Here is a 13,530-nt window from a genome sequence, read left to right as displayed (position 1 = left end):
CGGTAGTAGATTCCTTTAGCTAACTCCTTAACAGAGAAATTCATTACTTAAATTGGTACGCATTGCTTTATCCTAGGACTAGAATGGCAATGCTTTCAGCTTGCACCTATGGATACCCAATGTAAAACAGATTGACTGTCCTGAACTTGCATGAAACATTTGCCACTTGACGTTAAGCAAACAAAAATCAATATAATAATAAATCACACTTGATCGATAATTGGACATAATGGATATTTTATAAATTGAAAGCCATCTCATTGCCTGTTATCTAATGACTATACGGTATTAGTTTTGTTCACTGATGAAGGCCGTACGGTGACCTTTAAAAGTTGCTTACCATGTGCACTATGGTGGAATATTGTCAACCATACAATTTCTCAGTGCTTTGATATTTATTTATCATTTCAACTATACATGTAAATCTCTGTCAATCTGTCAACAAGTTCATATTGTCAACTGAAAGACCCTATCAAGTCTCTTAATCATGTAAACATGTTAACATAATCATCCTGTCGGCCATGTCAACTTGACGACCCTATCAAATCTGTCAATCTTGTCAACATGTTAACTTATCAACATGTCGCCCTTGTCAACGTGACGACCCTATCAAGTCTGCCAATCATATGAGCATGTTAACCTAATCAACCTGTCGCTCTTGTCAACTTGATGACCCCATCAAGTCTGCCAATCATGTGAGCATGTTAACTTAATCATCCTGTCGCCCATTTGAAATTGACGACCCTATCAAGCATGTCAATCATGTGAGCATGTTAACCTAATCATCCTGTCGGCCATGTCAACTTGACGACCCTATCAAGTCTGCCAATCGTGTGAACATGTTAACCTAATCAACATGTCGACCCTGTCAAGTATGTCAATCATGTAATAATGTTAAACTAATCTACCTGTCGCCCTTGTCAACTTGACGACCCTATCAAGTCTGTCAATCATGTGAGCATGTTAACCTAATCATCCTGTCGCACATGTGAACTTGACGACCCTATCAAGCATGTCAATCATTTGAGCATGTTAACCTAATCATCCTGTCGCACATGTCAACTTGACGATCCTATCAAATCTGTCGATCACGTGAGCATGTTAACCTAATCATCCTGTCGCACATGTGAACTTGACGATCCTATCAAATCTGTCGATCACGTGAGCATGTTAACCTAATCATCCTGTCGCACATGTCAACTTGACGACCCGATCAAGTTTGTCAATCATGTAACAATGTAAACCTAATCAACTTGTCGCCCTTGTCAATCGACGACCCTATCAAGTCTGTCAATCTGGTCAACATGTTAACCTAATCAACTTGTCGCCCTTGTCAACTTGACGAACCTATCAAACATGTCGAACAAATCTATCATTTATACCTTGTGTCAAACTGTCGAATCTGTAAAAGAAAAATATCAAACTGTATACCTTGGTAACCTTTTTTGCTTGTCTTTTTTTTCCGAGCCTGTAAGCTTGTCTAAGATATTTTATCAGTCTTACACATAAAATGATTATTGTTACTATATTTGAAAAAAAAAACATGTACAAAACTAGTTTTACCGGAAATATTTGATCATATATTCTGTCCAAGTCCTAAATTTCGAGTTGATCTGACAAACTCTTATGGTAAAACAACATAAAGGTATCCCATAATTATTTATATATATAATCTGACCAATCAGCAATGTGTGAAATTCAAAACAAAACCTTGATTTAGCACACAATTAAAATAATTTTAAAAAATAAACATCTACTAGAACACATCCGCGAAATCGCGGGCATTTAGAGCTTGGTTGAAAGTATAAAAACTGTTGTAGGGTGAATTTTTGTAAAAGATTGGAGAATTTCAGGAAAGGTATCAAAAGTCAAAGGTACTTGGTGGCAGAGCAATTTATTTTAGCCCTCCCCCTTTTTTTCCAAATCCGTGATTTTTTTTTTATTTTCTATTAATTTTCTACTCCAGGAATACATTACCTAAGTTGTATTTGCCAAAACCTTTCGTAAAATTTTAATCCTGGTATTTGTGGTAAGTTGAATTATGCTTAATTTAAACATTACTTTGTAGTGAACTAACTTAAACCAGAACTTTATCCTGATACGGGACTGACAGGTGGAACTGACCTTCAGATCATGTGCGAACGGAACTGACGGATGTTTCGGACGGGACCAACGGACGGGAGTGACGGACGGGAGAATAGAATGGAATACTAACGGACGTACGCACACAGTAAACCCCTTCCATCGTTATAAGTTATTAAAAACATTTAAAAAAAAAAAAAAAAAAAAAAAAAAAAAAATAATACTCATTATTTTCTATTCACAAACTAGATAACTGGGAAATTAATATTTTCTTTTTCATTTTGATTTAATGTTTAATTTACTTTTTTTATGAAATATTTTCAATTCCTAAACAAAATTACTTGATATAAAAAGATGTGGTAAGAGTGTCAATGAGACAACTCTCGATCCAAGTCACAATTTGTAAAGTAAACCATTATAATCATGATTATTGTCAAAGAACGGTCTCCAACACGGAGCTTTGGCTCACACCGAACAGTAAGATATAAAGGGCCCAAAAAAGACTAGTGTAAAACCGTTCAAACGGGAAAAAAGAACAACGGTCTAATCAATATGAAAAAAAACGAGAAACGAGAAACACTTATGAACCATATCAACAAACGACAACTACTGAACATCAGGTTTCTGACTTAGGACAGGTGCAAACAAATATATCGGGTCACAGTTTGAAACGTTTTACTAGGTACCAACCTTCACCTTAATCTGAAACAATAGAGTAACATCACAAACTTGTCTGAAAACCAAACTGTGACATGTTTTCAAATTTTAAAGGCGCGTAGCAGTGTTAGGGGACAACCAATTGACTATATAACGAAACTTTTATTAAGTTTCGTTTTGATTTAAATTTTGAAAATATTCTATTTCGTGTCTCACTACTGAAAGGGCATGCTTTTTTGCATTCAGGTAAGAAGTTAACATTTATAAATTATGATAGTCTGTTGTTATTGTTTTTTTTAAACATAGCAACTTTACGAATCTTTGGCAGAAGTTTTTGTATGATTAAATATAGTGTCTGAACATTTCGAAAATTGCTGGTTTGTATCCTTTTTCCCGTATTCATCTGATGAATATAATTATTGTGTTTGCAGTTTAATACTTCATACTGTCTGGGTTTTTTAAGACATCAATAACAGATTACTTTGTTAAACTTTCATTGAATTTTGTGAAACAGGAACCGAAGCTTACAAAAATTACGAAATTGCACGGTCCTGAAGAATAAAGATTGTTTTTTTCTTTTTTCTTCACTTTTTTCGTATTTTATTGAAAAAATATACTTAGTTTATCGCAGTCAACACCACCAAACTACACTGATAGTAGCAATAACAGACAGGAAACATGGTTCAATGGACCTCCTATACAATATATATTCTGCTGAACTTACTTTAAATAAAGCTAGTACTAACAATGAACACAATCCTTTCCTGGAAATTAATATCTATACAAAATTTGTGATAAAATAGATGATTTTTCATTTCCTATTGTTAATTATCCATTTCTATAGATGGTGATCTGCCCTTGCACCATTGTTTGGTGTTTAAATATCTTTATTTGTTCGATTCGCTCGTGTGTATAATACAGTATTTGATTTTAACGAAAGAAATCTCTGTATTACTGGAAAATATTACACCAGGGTTTTCGATATCACAAACTAGTCAAAACTTTTACTAAATGTTATCATCGGTACAAGGACATCATTCATAAATATGAATCAACATGCAGACACCTTGTACGTTGAGATATTTCACATTCAATTTTTAATGGTAATATTCTATACAAAGCACAACAATGTCGACATTCGACATTCACCTCAAAAGCTTACAAACCTTTAAACAAACTTATTCTGAAGGGATTTTGTTATGCTACTGTTGTCAGCTCATTAAGGATGGCATATTTGGTATTAACATTGATTTTGGACTTTGCAGCGGAAATAAACACATTTATTTTAAAACCAGTTGTTGGCATGATACGGGTTATGTTCATCTCATATATTTTATGATGGTATGATTCTAAACCTCTAACGGGAGGGATTGTGCGTGATTTTCATATGATGAAGACATAATCTTTCAATTAGTTTAATCGAGGTCTGGAGCTGGCATGTCAGTTACTGCTAGTAGTCCCTTGTTAATTTATGTATCATTGTAATTTTGCTTAGTTTCTTAAGTTACAATGTACCTTTTCTGACATCGGACTCGGACTTTTTATAAACCGACTTTGTCTGTGCGTATTACTGTGTGTTTGTTTATTCTACATTGGCTAGAGGTATAGGTGGAGGGTTGAGATCTCACAAAACCTGTTTAACCCCGCCGCATTTGTTCGCCTGTCCCAAGTCATGAGCCTCTGGCCTTTGTTAGTCTTGTATGTTGTTGGATTTTTTTTAGGTTTTTTTTCGTTTATACGTTTTGAAGTTTAGTCTGACGCCCATTTTCATTGAACTAGCACACATTTTGTTAAGGGACCAGCTAAATCCCGCTTCAAAATGCGGGATTTTCTCGCTGTGTTGAAGACCCATTGGTAGCCGTCGGCTGTTTTCTGCTGTTTGGTTGGGTTGTTGTCTCTTTGACACATTCCCAATTTCCATTCTTGATTTTACATAATTATCACGTGTAAACAATAACAGTTGGACACGAGTACATTTTAAGATATGTAGCAATATTAATCAAAGAATCGTTTAGGGGACGACTGTAGTAGTTTGAAAATAATAAATAACCTGTCTTACAATGTAGGAAATAAATAACTCAGCAGGTCTAATCGAAAGTATGAGATGACATCAGATTCTTCATAAAATTCATCTTTTTTCCCAAAAAAAATCGGGAAACACTTCCCAAATCTTTTAACAATAAAAGTATAAATATTATCAAATATACTTGAAATGTCTGAAAATTGGTTTAATTTGACTTTAACAAGGTATTTGTCTCAGGAACACTTACAATGTACCTCACTTTTATTACAGGGAAGTTACTTCATTGAGGCAAATATAGGTTCATGTAGGAAATTTCAAAACCAAAAGCTTGTCTTCATATCAAATTGTTTTCACTGAGAGCTTCTTGCATTTGTCTTGCAAGAAGCAAGTTCTATTCTCCTTGGACATGGCCCCTGTTTTTTCAGGATCAATGTTTCTTATTTATTTGTCTTTTGTTCATTCTGTATTCTGTTAGTGTTGCATTCCTTTTGTAATTTAGTTATTAACTTAGTCATGAGTTTAAAAAAAACAGCAGTCACAGACTTAACTATGAGAATTACATTTTTGCTTTATCCTACATTTTGGTCTTTTAATGTTGTCTCTAAAAACTTAATTTTTACACTGAATCTACACATTTTGCTTTGAGACCAAAATATTGTCAAAATGTGATTAAAGCAGAACTTACGTTTTCAGATTAAGACAAGGTCTGGGATTAGCACCCAGAAAGCATGATTTAGCATCATTTGTTCTATTGCTTCTTAAGGCCTTCAGCAGCATCAAAACCCTTCCAAAAAAATTTGACTCGCTCCATTCGGTGAAATATGTTTGGCAATAATTAATAAAAAGGCAAGTTGCAGCAAAACTTTAATACTGTGTATGTATGAAATACATGTATACGCAGTTGGCAAGATTCATTCCTGCAGAGGATAATGGTTAATTCTAATTAAATGGTAATGACAATGATAATACATAATAGTTACATGTATTATTTATAACATGTATAATAAAATTCATTTAAAAATTGTATGTTTTTAAATATTATAAATATAGTAGTGAAAATGAATAATCAGTCCCTTGTTTTAATGAAAATGAAAAATCTTATTTCAACAGTGCAGAAAATAAATAACCTGTCCTCTTAGTTAACAAAAATAAATAACCGATGATCCAAAACAAATCCTCCTGCCCCCCCCCCCCCCCCCCCCCCCCCGGCAGAATATCAAATGGTCGTCCCCTTAGTATGGCGTATATAACTATGTATATTTCTAAAAAGAATTGTTTTCTGTTCCAACACTATCGTCTGTTCTAAATACCACTTTTTGTATACCTAAGATCTTTTAACCCCACATCATAAGCTCAAAATTAGGTTTTCTGCTGATGAATTTCAATCTACTAGTGTTCGAATGTTTAGAGTATGCTACGTTCGCGTTTGATCTTATAACAGTAACCAATGATGCATCTCTTTTATCTAAGGATTCATAAATATCTTTTGCCGATCGGCGGAAAACATTTGTCTGACAAAACCCCCAATAAACACATTTCCTTTCAGGATACATCGCTACTGTTTTCATTTCCTGCTCAGCTCTTCTTAAATTCATGGCTTTTTTCCCGCTGGCCACACTTGCCACTACTATGTTTCTTCCGTCTTGTCTGAATTTGATATGTCCTCCATAGACCCCTACCCAATGATTGTCAGCAGTACTTATTGGGTTATAGGCGACAACAACCCAGTCCCTCCAGAAGTATTTTTTACCAAGGTAAGTAACTAGTCCATCGGCAAATTGCTTATTCGTCTGCCCTATGTTTTTAAGAGAATATTCGTCAATATCCTTTCCAGATTGGTTGTAATAATTATCAACGCACTGCTGATCCAAATCCTCGAACTTCCTTCTTACCTTCTGTATTCTGTTTGTCCATACAAACTTCGTATAATTAGCGACGTGAGTAAAATTTTTCAACCGTAAATAGACTAATTCTACTTTTACAGCTTTCAAGAGAAGTTGGATAACACGGCGAAGAAATAATTGCGTCTTTCTGCGGTCATTTTTGGTATAAAATAAGATGGAAGTACCAAGATTTTCTTGAAACATACTGCTTTCTTTTACAATGGCATCATACAATTTTTTGCCACTATGATGATAATCATTATCATAACTATCTATATAAAGCTGTGTCATGTTTCTCACAGCAGCCGGGGGAACAGTATAAATATGCTGAAACTCATCCGACGCTATATTTATTTTTTGTTGTATTTGCCCAAACTGGACTCTTACAACATTCCAATCCATCAATCGTTCGATATCGTTAAATCGATTATCAACATGATCCAAACGTGAGTCGATAGCCTTCATCATATTTTTCATGAAAGCTAATTCAGCAGATTGGGATGGAATGAAAGCCATAATTAACCCTACAAATGGACCCAATGCACCAAGGTAAGGACCTATACTTTTTCCGATCTTCGTTAAAGACTCTCTAAAATTTTCCTTTTCAAGCAATTCAGCCATTGCTTTTCCAATTTCAAGGCCAGATTTGGCTTTGTTTATTTCATTCGGAGAAAGGCTTTGTGTAGGTGAGAAATAAACTATCAAAAACGTGACCATGATGAACCATCTTGATGTTAACACTGAAAAGATAATTAAAATAAATAGATATAATATTCTTTACAAATAACGATTGAAAATAATATTGTTTTAGAAAATGTGAAATGTGAGATTTAATTAGAATGTTTGGGGTTGTTTTTTTGTTCCTGTATATCATGTTTGTTTGATTTATATTTATCAACTTGTTACCTTTAATTTGATGGCTATTATTCGTTTGTTTCTCTGTCCTATATTTTCTCCCATTTATTTATTGTAGCCCTGTCGTGTAATGTTGTCATTTTAATGTTATAATAAACACTGCCATTAAAGCGGGAGGTTTGGCATGCCACAAAACCAGGTTCTACCCACCATTTTTTCATAAAATGCCCTGTACCAAGTCAGAAAAATAGCCATTGTTACACTATAGTTTCTGTGTGTTTTACATTTCGGTGTTGTGTCGTAGTTCTCTTATATTTGATAAGTTTCCCTCAGTTTTAGTTCGTAACACGCATTTGTTTTTTTCTCTATCGATTTATGAATTTTTAACAGCGGTATACTACTGTTGCCTTTATTTATACGATTGGTTATTCTTGTTTAAATGATTTTTTAAATGATTTACGTTTTGCTATGTCAAATCTTCAAATTTCTAAAGCTTACTATTCGATATAGGGGTTTGCTTATTGTTGAGAGCCGTATGCATGGTGTCTGACATTTGCTAATCTCTCAGACATTTCGTCTTTGGTGGATAATTAGCATTGGGAATCATACGACATCTTGTCTTTATATATTAGGTAGGTATGATCTTGAGAGGGAAAGACGCGGAGTGTTTCCCAAAATACTTTAGGAAACGTGGTGAGTATCAGAGCTTCTTGTGTCAAGTCTTGGCATATTGGCTGGTATTTTTCGTTTATAAACTAAATATTTTATCAAAATTCATATAACAGTAACGCGTAATTATAACAATGATCCCAACATGTCGCATATCAACAAACATTTGTCATAACAATATAAACTAACTAAACTTCTCGAATCTCGAGAGAGGACGATGGAGTCTTTATCGTCATATACTAGTATCAGAAAACTTTGTCATATATCATATAACTTAGGTCAGCATTAGATCTTCCTGGGGCAAGTATTGGCTTCTTGAGTGAAACTTTATGAAGCAGTAAAGGTATTTTTCGTTATGTTTCAAACAAGTAGACTTACTCTTGAATAATTTTAAAATATGTTCAGTGACAAAAAATTAAGTCTTTGAAATTTCTCTCAGCATACATATAAATCTTCCATGAGGTACGAAAAAGCACATCAATGAAACACATGTGAATCTTCCGTGAGGTACGAAATGACATGTACGTAAATCTTCCGTGAGGTACGAAATGGCATACATGTAAATCTTCCATTAGGTACGAAAAGGTATATATACAGACTTTTTATTAGGTACGAAAAGGTATACATACAGACTTTTTATTAGGTACGAAATGATATACATGTTAATATTTCATGAGGTACGAAATGGTCAAGGTACGAAAGGGTCAGGGTACGAAATGACTATCATTTGTTTCAGAGGAGAAGATTTTTGTAAGATTACAATTTTTTTTAAAACTTCTTTAAAGGGCAATAACCCATTAAGGGGTCAATTGACTACTTTTGTCATTTGACTTATATGCAGATCTTACTTTGCTGAACAATTTTGCTGTTTCAGTTTATCTCTATCTATGATAATATTCAAGATAATAACCAAAAACTGCAAAATTTACTTAAAATTACCAATTCAGGGGCATCATTCTAACAACGGGTTGTCCACTTTGTCTGAAAACTTCAGAGCAGATAGATGTTGACCTGATGAACAATTTCGCCCCATGTCAGATTTGCTCTAAATGCTTTGGTTTCAGAGATATGAGCAGAAATCTACATTTTACCCCTATGTTCTATTTTTATCCATGGCGGCCATCTGTATCTGTATCTGTATTAGGAAATCCCTCCTTCAAAGGAGCACTTCACAATGAATATATATGTCTATACACACTTAGTTTGAAAATATAAGAAATAAAAATATAAATGTACGCCCCGTGGGGTGTACGTTGGCTACAGTCTTTGACTCTTGCTCTTGCTAGACGGTAAGGTCTTTAAGAGTTCGTTTCTCTTGACATGTAAAGCATAGCATAATTTTCTGGATATGTATTCTACCATAAAACAATTGTCAGTGCATTTGCATCTGCAACCACAAGCACATAATAAGTGACTCGGATCTAAAATGAGCTGTGCGTCTATTACAACGTTGGTAAGATTAAAGCATTTGGTACAGTTTCTAAAGCTACAAAGAAAGCTTTCAAGTTCATGCAGGTATGGTATGCGGATATCATGCAAAGTCTTACATTCCAGAAGGAAGTGATCTACCGTTACTGCGGATTCTTTGCATAGTAAGCAGGTTGGATCTACGCTATTTTGATTAAATGAAGCTTTGTTGCTTTGAAGATAGTAGGTGCCTGTAAGAAGCTTTAGTTTTGTTTGAAGACGACTTATATCCTGAGATGATGTGCCTACACTTGCAAGACAAGGATGAGTGTTTCGCCAGAGTATATTGTTAGTGGATAGATAATTGAGAGAACTATATAGGGATACTTTTGTTCTCAATTGATCATGCCAGACACTGTCAACTGCTTTTTTTACTTGTGTTTTCCATCGATTTGTGTTGATCGGATTGAGCATTAGATCATGAGCTGAAGGTAGATTATATTGGGCTAGAATGCATCTTGCTTTTGAGAACCAGCTTTGAGAGTTGAAACCAGACATAAGTAGTTGTCGTTCAGCTAGTTCCTTTTCTATTGAGGATTCCATTCCACATATTTTGTTATAGATATTTATGACAGCTTTATGTATTGTTCCTTGTATTGGAATTACTCCTGTCATAGTATAGACAGCTGCATCTGCAGTATTATTTGGCAGTGATAGGATTTGTTTCATAGGAAAGCAATGAAACAAATCCTATCACTGCCAAATAATACTGCAGATGCAGCTGTCTATACTATGACAGGAGTAATTCCAATACAAGGAACAATACATAAAGCTGTCATAAATATCTATAACAAAATATGTGGAATGGAATCCTCAATAGAAAAGGAACTAGCTGAACGACAACTACTTATGTCTGGTTTCAACTCTTGTTTGGTTTGCGGATTATCGGACACATTTATTAATCTAGATACCCCAATGATAATTGTGGCCAGTTTGTTTAAATTTGGCTCAGTAGTTTCAGAAGAGAAGATTTTTGTAAAAGTTAACGGACGACGGACGCAGGACGACGACGAAGGCGGACGGCGGACGCCAAGTGATGAGAAAAGCTCACTTGGCCCATTGCCCCAGGTGAGCTGAAAATATTTGTATGTTTTTCACGTAGGGTCCTGTTAAACTAAGTCCCCGCTGGCGGCCATCTTGGATGATCAATAGCCTACAAAGTTACAACACTTGGTAAGAATATCATAAGGAACACTTATGACATATTTTATTTCATTCTATTTAGTGGTTCTCTAAAAGAAAACGTGTGTATGTATTTCTCGTAGGGTCCTATGTTAAACTAAGTCCATCTCTGGAGGTCATTTTGGATGATGGATCGGCTTCAAAATAACAACTTAATGAATACTTGGTCAGAACGCCTTCATAAGGAATATCCATGCCATTTTTGGTTATATTTCATTCAGTGGTTCTCTTAAAGAAGACAATGATTCACTCATAGGGTCTTAACATCGAAAACACATTTATTCTAAAACCAGTTGTTGGCATGAAACGGGTTGTTTATCCTCGTATACTCTATCATCTATGACGATATGATACTTAACTATTGTACTTGATTTTCTTATGATGAAGACATAATCTTTCATGCAATCAGTTTAATTGAGATCTGGAGCTGCCATGTCAGTAACTACTAGTAGTCCTTTGTTAATTTATGTATCAGTAATTTTGCTTACTTAATAGTTTTACTGTGCGAAATGCTAATATGTTTTTCTTTATTCTACGTTGACTAGAGGTATAGGGGAGGGTTGAGATCTCACAAAACATGTTTAACCTCACCGCATTTTACGACTGTCCCAAGTCAGGAGCTTCTGGCCTTTGCTAATCTTGTATTTTTTTTTAAATTTTAATTCATTTATATGTTTTGAAGTTTCACTGAATTACTAGTAGTACACACTTTTACTTAGGGGTCTGATGAGGACCATCACGGGTGTGGGATTTTCTCGCTGCGTTGAAGACGCATTGTTTGCCTTCGGCTGTTATGTGCTCTTTTGTTGGGTTGTTGTCTGGTTGACATATTCCCCATTTAGGTTTTCATTCTCATTTTATTTGTATATATTGTCCAAAGGGTCCTAAGTTAAACGTAGTCCCCCTGCTGACGGCAATCTTGGATGATGGAAAAGCTTCAAAGAAACAACACTTGGTCAGAACCTTATAATAAATAGTCATTCTATTCTGTGGTTTTCTAGAAGAAATTCAAAATGTAAAAATTTAGCGACGACGGACGACGGACGTCAAGTCTTGGAAAGAGCTCACTTGTCCTTTTAGGCCAGGTGAGCTGAAAATGTGGGAGTAATTCCAAATACTTGTATACAAGAAGTACAAATGCAGTGTCTAGTGATCTCAAAATAGAAATCTTTAACAATTTTTGTAACCAACCATATTTGTCAATTTCTTCTGATGAACCTCAATTAAGATTTTGCACATGCATGTAGTTAATAGTATAAAGGATTTTTGTGAACCTATTTTGTTCTGACCATTGTGCTATGTTAAGTTTATTGTAGTACTTACCCTTTTGAATAATTAACATTCTGTTTTCTGTTTGCTTACGTAACTGTAAATGACAAAACGTTTATTGATTCTTTTGTAAATATTATAACATCTTCTTTGTTTCATTTGGGCAAATTTTATTTGAAAATTCTATTTTTAGTAGCACCATCACATAAATGATAAAAAAAAAGGCACCATCTTATAATACAAACGTAACATCACATAATATAAAAGCACCATCATATAAAAAAAAGCACCATCACAAAATAAAAAAGTACCATCACATAATAAAACAAGAATGTGTCCATAAATGCTAGTACCTGATAAAAAAAGTATTCTATCTTCAATACACTTGATAAGTCGTTTAAAGTTTACTTTTGAATTTGATGTTTGTGGACTGAAAAGGGATTTTACTGTTCCTGATCCGTTCATATGTTCAATAAACTCATGACAATTGCATGGTCGTCATAATCTAATATGATTAACATTCTTACTATGCAAGGGGTGTTCAAAGATTTGGAAAGTGACAAAATATACGATTTTAATAAAGTTATTCCCCAGCGTTTGACCCTGTTTTATCCTACTACCTGCATCTTTTAATGTCTCCTTCTCGTATAGCCAAACGCAGAACCTGGTATTAAGGAGCAACCATTTACAGTTAAAATTCACCATTTCGTATATTTTATAGTATAGCAAAAAATTTTAGTGTTCTGATCTTCTATTAAACACCAAGAGTAATAAACTACGAAATTACAGATACTTAAGAATATTAATTTTACTGAAAAAAAAACCTTAAATAGAGTTCAACATTTTCTTAATTTCTTTTTCTGTTATTAATGAGTATAAATCAGGAAATTTTATAGAATGAAAAACAAATTGAAAAGGAAACACACTCTAATTGGTGAATCAATTCAATATAAAAAAAGGGGTTGATGCGGTCATTGAAATGTGTTATGTGTGTAACGATTGTACCTTTTTTCAAAATGGTGTATCTTCCTTTCTAAAATGATCGTTTTAAATCATGAATTTATATATTGTCATACTGAAAGTTTGCTAATGATAAGAAAAAACTTACCAGACAAAACGTTGAACGATCAACAATCACTTTAATACGCTAATTTTACAAGTAGACGTATATAAGTTAGTACCTATATACAAGAACGTCTTCCGTCCAAGGATAAAATTGAGTGGTTAAGCTACAACAAAATAGATATGTATAGGGGTCATCATCATTATGTCATGCGCACTTCTATTTCTAATTTGATTGCGTAAAAAGATTGAAGATAAAGTTAGGGATTGCTATCCTGAATGTGATTGATTCACATGCCATAAAAACATATAATTGAGTTTAAACTTCCTAAAATCAACACGAAACAAGACTCTATTTACTGGTCTATTTTGATTATCATC

At 34.1% G+C, this 13,530-nt stretch overlaps 1 long non-coding RNA gene across 1 annotated transcript; it reads right to left on the bottom strand.

The window, feature by feature from the left end:
* Positions 1-5,613: 5,613 nt before the first annotated feature.
* Positions 5,614-13,328, bottom strand: LOC143076708 (uncharacterized). Its single transcript, XR_012978762.1, has 3 exons — positions 13,196-13,328; positions 12,142-12,184; positions 5,614-7,385 (listed from the first exon to the last, which is right to left on the bottom strand). It is a non-coding gene; the product is annotated as an uncharacterized LOC143076708 (long non-coding RNA).
* Between the last annotated feature and the right edge of the window lie 202 nt (positions 13,329-13,530).

This window comes from Mytilus galloprovincialis, chromosome 5, assembly GCF_965363235.1.
Source record: "Mytilus galloprovincialis chromosome 5, xbMytGall1.hap1.1, whole genome shotgun sequence".
Classification (NCBI taxonomy): domain Eukaryota; kingdom Metazoa; phylum Mollusca; class Bivalvia; order Mytilida; family Mytilidae; genus Mytilus; species Mytilus galloprovincialis.
The sequence above is the reverse complement of the archived record's forward strand: the minus strand, read 5'-3'. Positions and strand labels throughout refer to the sequence as shown.